Source organism: Sciurus vulgaris (assembly GCF_902686455.1).
Source record: "Sciurus vulgaris genome assembly, chromosome: 3".
In the NCBI taxonomy this organism is placed as follows: domain Eukaryota; kingdom Metazoa; phylum Chordata; class Mammalia; order Rodentia; family Sciuridae; genus Sciurus; species Sciurus vulgaris.
This window is the reverse complement of record NC_136463.1, coordinates 62,088,885-62,097,582: the sequence shown is the minus strand read 5'-3', so window position 1 is coordinate 62,097,582 and position 8,698 is coordinate 62,088,885. Positions and strand designations below refer to the sequence as shown.

General features: G+C 51.1%; 1 long non-coding RNA gene and 1 pseudogene across 2 annotated transcripts in view; both read right to left on the bottom strand.

Annotated features, from left to right (window-relative positions):
• Positions 1–8,698, bottom strand: part of LOC306657986 (ATP synthase F(0) complex subunit B1, mitochondrial-like) — a 232,234-nt pseudogene that overhangs the window by 158,427 nt on the left and 65,109 nt on the right. The gene's annotated exons all lie outside the window — the stretch shown is intronic.
• LOC306656135 lies at positions 930–1,928 on the bottom strand. Its single transcript, XR_013762425.1, has 2 exons — positions 1,838–1,928; positions 930–1,071 (listed from the first exon to the last, which is right to left on the bottom strand). It is a non-coding gene; the product is annotated as an uncharacterized lncRNA (long non-coding RNA).

Sequence of the window (8,698 nt, the reverse complement as noted above, 5' to 3'; positions counted from 1 at the left end):
AGGGGTGTGGGGACAGGAACTGCGGGAAGCTAAGGAGGAGACTCCCAGTGTGAGAGGGCGGGAGGCACTCCAGGCTCCATCCTGCTGGTACATCCAGGAAGGGCAGAGCTTTCATTTGTTGAGGGCACCTTTTCTGCCCTGAAGCTGGAAGTATGCAAGACACACCTGATGTCATGGACCATCTGCCTCAATAATGTAAGGGAGCAGTGATCACCTGTTTCCGAATGGCACAGGATGCTCTAGGGGTTGATGCAACTCTGCCAGTGGTATCCAAACAACCAGTGGCAGAGCAGGTACAAGAACCCAGGTCCATCTGTCCCAGGGATCATGCTTTTTGTGGTACTACCAGCACCCTCCAGGTTAGAATGCTGGGAGGAAGAGGTCAAAGAGGAGCCAGGTCCTGTCCTGTTGCCTGCAAGGTTGTTCTGCCTGGGTGTTCTAGTGAAATGACAGGCACCATCTACCAAGCAGTTGTCCATGAGGGAGCCCCATGTGTTGGTGGGCTCATTCAGAGATTCGGACATACCTAGATTTAAGTTAAATCTAGGAGCACATAGAAACCTGTGTGTATACAGCAGGATAGGACACAAGGCCTAGGGTCTATTGAAGACTAAAACCAAAGACCAGACCAAGTCTAGGGCTGAGGTGAGCCAAGACAAGACAAGTCCAAATGCCAAGAGAAAGACCAGGGCAACCCTGTCCTAGACACACTTGTGTCGAGCTTAGTTGACAGCTGTGACAGACAGCAGGGCCAGGCATGGTGGTGCTGGGTACTTGCTTTCTCCACAGGCAGGTCTGAGATCATCTTCAGCCCTGATGCTGACTCAGCACATCAGTGTATGGATATTTAAAAAGCATATGTGTATCTGTTGATTTGTGGTACTGGGTACAGAACCCAGGGGTGCTCTTCCAGACTTTGTTTGTTTCAACACAGGATCTCACTAAGTCAAATGGGGTGGCTTCAAATGTGTGATCCTCTTGCCTTGGCTTCCCATTCATTGGCATTACAAGTGTGGCCATTGTACCAGGCTCTATGGATGTTTTAACCCAGTGATCACCCTCAGTGGAAGACTCAGTGCACACTGTGGGGTAAGTTCCAAGGATCTCTTCCTGGAGTGACCTTCCTGGCAGGCTTCTGGGAGTCTCCTGAGCCTTTAGAGAGGACAGTGCGGGCTGGGGTAGTTTTTGTCTTTAGCTGGGAATGTGGATGCAGATTGTGGTCCTGACCAGGCCAGACATGATGGATCTAGTCCTTCAATGAAAGGGACAGAATGATGCGGAACATCACTAGAAAAGAGGATCTGACCCACATGGTTTACGGAATGACACTGACCTGAGAGGCACTTCTGTCCCCTGCAGGGAAGAAGTGGTTGTAGTGAAAGGTAAATAAAAATATATGTCCATCCTCCAGATGCAAAGGCAGCATTGGCTCTTTTGGAGAATCCAGACTGCAGATCTCCCCAGCCCTCCATGATGATGGTCTTGCTCAGTTGTGCAGAGTAGTTGAGAGGGGTCAAGTGTCCATGTCCAGCCCTGGTCAGGATGTGGAGTGCAGGCATCTACCAAGTGCCTTCTAGGTTGGCTTTGGCAGCAGAATGCACAAAGCTTGCCTGCTTTCTGCTGACTTTCCTTTCCCTGCTCCCAGATCCCAGATCCCAGAGAATTGGGCTCCAGATTGCTTTGTTCTCAGTCCCTGGCATTTCCTGTCAATGTCCCAGCTACCAGTAGCAACTGTCCCATGCCCAGGATGGAAACTTTGGCCAGGCCAAAGCCCTGTTCCAGGAAGGAATGCAAAGTTGGAGGATATTGGGCTCCCTAACATCCACCCTCTGTTTACATATCTTTTTCTCCCAGATTCCTTCCTGTGGATGGCAGTACATTCTGTGGGACAGCAGAGACAACTCAGCTTCTCTGTCCTATCTCCTGGCTTTGTCCCTGTAGATTGCAGGTGCTTCTGTGGGACAGGCTGGGGCAGATCAGCTTCTTCCTCCTGTTTGGCCAAATTGTGATTAAATTATTTTCTCCTTTATATATTGTCTTCTCTTTTTTCTGATGCCAGTGAACTCTCTAATCCTGGCAGAAGGGACTCTAAGAGTCTTGGGCCCCAGGAGTATAAAAGGTCCTCACCCATGCCTGCTCCCCTACTGGAACTCCCAATGGTCCCCAATCTGTTGACCCTGGGTCCCTCACTGAGGCACTGACCATGTTCCCTGCATAGCCTGTGGCCATAAGCAGCCTGGGCCTTGTGTGTCCCAGCTCCCAGGGTCTCCTCAGTCCCCTTCTAGACTCCCCACCTTTTCTCCCTCTCTCCCTGTGCCTGACCCCCCACAGCAAGTCCCCCTAAAGGTGTAGGGCACACACTTGCCCAGACCACCCCAAGCTAATCCTGGGCTTCAAGAGTAGATCTCTGGGGCACAGTCATGACTGGAGGGAGAGTCCAGAGAGGAGGGCCTTTGAGCCCCACCCTGGAGGCCCACCCCATGGTTAATATCCCCCGTTCCAGTTCTGCATTCTGGGAGGCAGCAGATGGAGTCCAGCCCACTGGGGAATATGTGAAGCATTGAGGCAATTCCTTGGGCAGGAAGCCCCTGGCATCTGGACCAGCAGATGAAAGGGCCTCATGGGTGAGTGGTGGAGGGAGCCCTCAGTTCTAGGGGGTGGGGACTATTGGATAGGGGAAAGGAAAAACCTCAAGAGGGTGTGGCCTGGGAAAGACGAATGAAAAAGAAAGCCATACATTGATATCTTTCCTCTCAAGATAAATCCCCTTCAGATGCTGGCCACTGGTTGGGAGAAAGTGTTTCATCAAACCTAGAATGATAGTCTCTAGGAAACACTAATCTCTTCCAAGGTAACTCCTCTCCAGGTGCTGGCCACTGACCCCCAACCCAACTCAGTTTCCTGAGCGCCCAATCTGACATGCTCACTAAATCACCTCTCAGTGTAACCTATATAAACCTAGTCCCTTTCTTTGTTCAGTGGCTCATTTTCCACCAGGAGAGTGGGTCCATCAGAACCATGACTCCATTCCTGAATAAGAGAGCTGAGCTGGATTTGCAAAATTTTTCTTGGATCCCCTTTTTTTCTGCTAACAGGGAATGCTGAGTTGTGTGGAGTGGCTGCTGCCTGTGGGTGCCCAGATGTGTCCTTGGGCTGATGGGCAGCAGGAAGGCTGGGCCTTGATTCCTCAGTGTATGACCAGAGGCAGCTGGGGTGGGAAGGACTCAGCAGGGCCCAGGAAAGTGAGCCCCAGGGAAGCATGAGCCCCTCCTCTAGGGCTCAAGTTTCTCCACAGCCACCCCACATGGCACAGGAACCATGATCTGCAGTCACAGAACACAGGGACACATATGGACAGACCTTTCCAAATACTGACCCATATTATGAGCCACAATAAAGCATCAATAGGGTTCACAGAATGGTGTGGGTGAGTAGTGTAATGTGTATTATGTGGTAGGTGTGAAGTGTGTGTGTGATGTGTGCATGTCCTGTGAGTGCCATTTGTGTGGATAGTTGAGTCCTGTGCATGTCATGTTGTTTGTACAGCACAGTTTGTACAGTATGATGCATTTTGTGGCCTGTTAGGTGGTGTACTGTATTAAGTTGTTGGGTTCCGTGTGTGTGTGTGTATGTGTGTGTGTGTGTGTTGTGTGATGTGTAAGGAGGTGTGTGTGTACCTGGTGTGTACCTGTTTTTTTTTCTGTCATTTCCAGGGTGACTGTGACTTGGCAGAACCAGGCCCTCAGATTCAAGGCCAGCAGTGCTGGTGCCAGCCTGCCTCTGCTGGCAGATGGCAGTCATAGCAATGATAAAGATCCCTGTGCCCAGAGGACAGCCTCTGGCAGAAAAGGAACAACCCTGAGAGTGACATATAAGTCAAGGCCTAGAGTTCACCAGAGAATTTTCATGTCAAGATTGCAGTCAACTGGTGGGACCAGTGCTCAGCAGGAGCATGGCTTCCAGTCACCTCATGGTGGACAGGTCAAAAGGCCCCTTGTCCTCCCTGTGGCAGCCCCTGGAAAGCCTCCCACAACTGTGCTCATGCTCATGATCACAGACCCCATGAGTGGACTCATGTCCTGCTAGAAAGGCCACAGGGATAAAAATCCACTGAAACCAAACCTATGTTCGGTGGCCTTGTTTGCATTGAATGAGATTCTGCAGCTGAAGCCCCCAGTGCTCACACACAGTAGAGGAAGGTGGAAGCACGAAGCCAGGGCATGCTCACCACTATACAGTGGCTCTGACAAAGGCCCTAGATGGATAAGGGACTGCTCTTTACACCCTCCCCACTCTTATTCCACTACTCAAATCTTCAAGCCTGATATGGGTGGGTGGCCACTGGTCGAGGTCACAGGAGGGTATTCCCAGGGGCACCTTCCAGCCTGGGAGCTTCCTCCTCAGCATCCAGGGTGATACCTACTTAAGGGAAGGGTCTTAGCTAGGACAAGAATGAAGTGTCTCTTCTCTGGGAATCCTGGACCAGGGTGCTCTCTAAAGAGGGGAATGCCGCCTTTCTTGATATTTATTTTTGGTGTCGCCCTACACAAACTCCAACAAAAACTAGTGCTATGATTGCCCACTTTACTTTGTAGAAAACACATGGGCGTCTAGATTCCCCCAATACTACCCCTAACATAACCCCATTCTGCTATTTCCAAAGCCTGTAGTCATCCTGTGGCCTTGGCTGGGAGGGTGACCTGAGTGAGGGAGGAAGACCATGCTGACTGCCCAGAGGAAGATGGAAGCTAAGCCCCCATTGAGGTGGCAGTGCAGGCTCTGGCTGAGATAGCTAGACATCAGCCACTGGGGCAGCCTTGGGGATGATAAGTGAAACAGGAGAAGTCAGAGGCCTGGGTCACATCCCAGATGCCTCTGTCCTGCCCCTTAAATCCAACTCATCCCTGAAGAGGCCGTTCTCCTGCTTTCCCCACAGGATGAAGACAGGGCAACCTGACAGTCCCTGGTTCTGCCTTGGCAGACCAGGCACTGATCAGATCTGGGTTCCAGAGAAACATGAATATTTATTTTACTATAGCTGTGTCTCATGCAGCATGAGGAGTGAATCCCAGCAGGACTGCCTGGAGGACAGAGTGCCCCCCAGGCCCATGTGTTAAATGTCAATCCCCAGATGGTGCTCCTGAGAGGTGATGGAACTTAGGAGGTGGGGCCTAGTGAGAGGTGTCAGGTCATGTTGTGTGTCCTTGAAGGGATATGGTCTCCTCCTAGTTTCTCTCTTGCATCCAGACATGCGTTGTAATGTTTGCTCTGTCACATGTTCCTCCATCATGTGCTTCCTCACCACAGGCCCCAAAGAAGGAGTGGACTTAAACCTCTAAAATTTTGAGCCAAAATAAACTGTTCCTCTTGTGGGTCTCAGGCATTTTGTTACAGCAATGGAAAACTGACTCTACCACTCCACATCAGCCTCTCTGTGCCCCAGCACTTGCTTTCCCAGTCACACTTCCAGGAGGCATGAAAGTGAGCTTCCTCAGGGACTTGTATGTGTTCATTCCCAGTCTGTCCATCCTCAGAAGAAAGGAGCTACTGTGACTCACTCATCAACAGCACATCATTCAGCAGCACAGAGCAGAGTGTGGACAGGCCCTTGGCACAGGTGTGCAGCACTGAGTAAATGCCAAGTTCAGAGCAGCAACCTCTGCACCCCTGCGATTCATTTTGTGGAAGTTTCCAGAATAGAAAAGATGCAGCTCTAGCAATAGAAGTCAGAACAGTGGTTACTGGGCAGGAGCAGCACAGGGACTTCAGGAGAGTGGTCGCAGGAATCTATTCCTGGGTACAATTTTATGGGGTGCCTATAAAGGGAGAACTTTTGTGTGTTTCCCTGTTTGTGGTTATTCTTTGTCTTCATTGGTGAGAATGAAAAACATCAGCGGCACCAAAGCATTCAGAAAAACATTCAAAGATGTAGTGAAGTGGGTCTTCTGTCTCAGAGGGTCTCAGAGCTTCAGTGGGGACCCAGGGGTTTGGTTTTTTTTCTGGTGGGAGGGAGGAGCACTCCCTGTGGGAAGAGCCCCTGTAGCACAGCAGGGCCCTCACCTGGTCAGAGGTGGAAGGGAGGTGCTCTACAACCAGGACAGGAGGGCAGAACACAGGGGAAGAGGCTGGAGACTTGGCCAGGGCAGCTGGGATGGAGGGCCAGACAGGTGGGAGGCCATGGGGTGGGTTTGGCAGCTTGTGTCGCTGGGGCACCAGAGGGCATTTGTGAATGCCAGGTGCATAGTTAAATGACTAGGTTTTGGAGGGGGTGGGAAAAAGCAAGTTTGGAACAGGAGAATATCATGACCATTTGGTAGGGCAGTATCCAGGATGGGCTGATCCCAGGACACAGCTTAGGAAGGAAAGTAGGGCACAAGAGGGAAGAAGGAAGGGGTAAGATGGGATGAGGAGAGAGCAGGTACTCTGTTGGGGTCTCTGTAGAGCCATGTCCAGCTAGGACCCTGGAAAGACAGAGGTAGAGGTGGTGGGGAGGGAGGAGACAGAGCAGGGAGGTGGGAGAAGGAAAGAGAGGGAGAGCCAACTTGGGCAGCTCTTTGTATCCAGGAAATAACAATAGCAAGAACAGCACACATGGCAGAGCTTCAGCCAGCTACACTTCATACATTACTCCATGCTTCTCAAGCTACCTGGCCTCATAGATGTTGCTGTTACCTCCAATTTGCAGAGGAGAAGACAAAGGCATCAAGCAAGGGGAGCAGATTTCTGGCCAGAATGGGCACACTGATTGTCAGAGTCTGTGTTCCCAGGCTCTGAGCTATTCTCCTACCTCCAGGTGGTGGGGCTGGACTGTGGAGGGGTGGGCAGAGGACCCAGGTGGGGGGCCTGAAGGGCTCTTCAGTTTGGGCAGGTGTTGTGGTGTGGGCTGTGCAGTTGCAGCTTCAGGGCCTTTGGTAGTCTGGTGGCTGCTCTCACCTTATGCCTCATCCACAGGGAGAGGGGAGATTTCCCCTCAGCCACATGGATAACCCCACTGTCTGATGTTTCCTGGGCAGACACAGTCGTCCTGATGATCTATGGTATTGCCAGGGTCCAGAGTCCTCTGGGTGTGTGCTCACACAGTGGGGGTGGGAAGAATTGCTTGGAGCCAGAGAAGCAGGGAGGGTGCCTGGGGGCTGCTGACCTGGAGTCCTGACTCTGGAGCTATGGAAAGGTCATGACTCATTGGACCTTTGGAGTGACTTGGAGGACCAAGGCTGTTCCTGGTCATCAAAACCATGGAAACTTTGATGCTGCTTGGCATGCAGGTGGGCAGGCTGTAGTGTAGCATGCTGCAGGCATTCCCCCCATGCCCCTGTAGAGGGCAGTGCTGGGCCTGGAGCCTCAGGTGGGCCAGTCCAGAGTCTGTGTTTATCACAGTGCTTTAATTCCAGGTGTCAGAGCCACAGCAGAGCATCTGGCCTGCACAGTCTGGATAGCAGGAAGTCCAGGAAGCCCCTCCCACGCCTATTAAGAGGGTCTATTGGCAGCCAACAGACAAAACTTGGGAGGTGAGTATGGTGTGAACTGTGTTGGAACTGTAGACATTTTCTAGGGAGCACCAGGGCACAGTTATACCTTAAGAGGATTTGTGTGTATCACTCCTACTCCCCCAAATCTTAGGAAGTAGGTACTGTCATGGGACCCAATTCAATAATAAGTCAAATGACATAAAGATACATTAACTAACCTGAGTTCACACAGGGAGTAAGTGGCATAGCAGAGCTGGGTTAGAACCAGGCACACTGGATTTGGGTTTCCATCTTCTCATCATAACCAAAGAATGATGACCTCAATGCACACAGAACAAAGGGGGTTGATCCCATGCCCTGGAATGGGGCAGAGGGAGGCTCTGAGCCAGCATGGCTTAGGGCATGTGTCTGCAGTAGAGAAGGGTGTGGTGGCACAGAGACAGAAGCAGGAGGGGTCACCCTGCCAGACAAGAGCTGCTGTAAGGCATACCTGGCAGCAACAGTGTAGAGGTGTGATTCTGGGTGGGAAGAAATTTGAGTACAATTAGATATAGGGAAAGGGAGGCACAAGAATTTCTAGCTTGCGTGGGCTTTCCTGGCTTCATGTGGTGTGTGTACACAGGTTTGGGAGGACAGTCTTGGTGTGAGAACAGCAGCTAAGTGGTCACATATGCAAGGTGCAGAGGGGCCTTTAGCAAGAGTGGGCAAAGGTGCGCATATTGGATGGAACATTTCTGATCTTCACTACCCATTGGGGCAGAGTGTAGGAACCTGTGGCAAACTGCACTGTGTTCCCTGAAGTCACACAGAAGACAGGGATCAGAGTTCCAGATAGCCGCCCCTACACTGGGGCAGAAGAGAGTTTATTTATTTGTTTATTTCAGGGTAGGTGATTGAACCCAGGGCTTTGCACATTCAAGGCAATTGTTTTACCCCCAGCCCAAGAAAGTGTATTTATGGGGCAAATGGGTGTGTTATGGTGAGGTCACCAGAGCTGAACAGAGTCAGAAATAAATGAAAATCTGGAGGCATTAGAGTCAGTAGGGCTGGGTGTCTGTGATGGTGTTTGTAAACACATGATCTTGGGGAAGGCATTCATGCCATTCTTGGGCTAAGTTCATTGTGATATTTATTTCATTTACCCTCCAGTCACCTTAGGTGAATCCCATGACCCCACCACACTGAGTAAGTAAGTGAGACAGACTGAGATGACTAACATGGTTATGAGC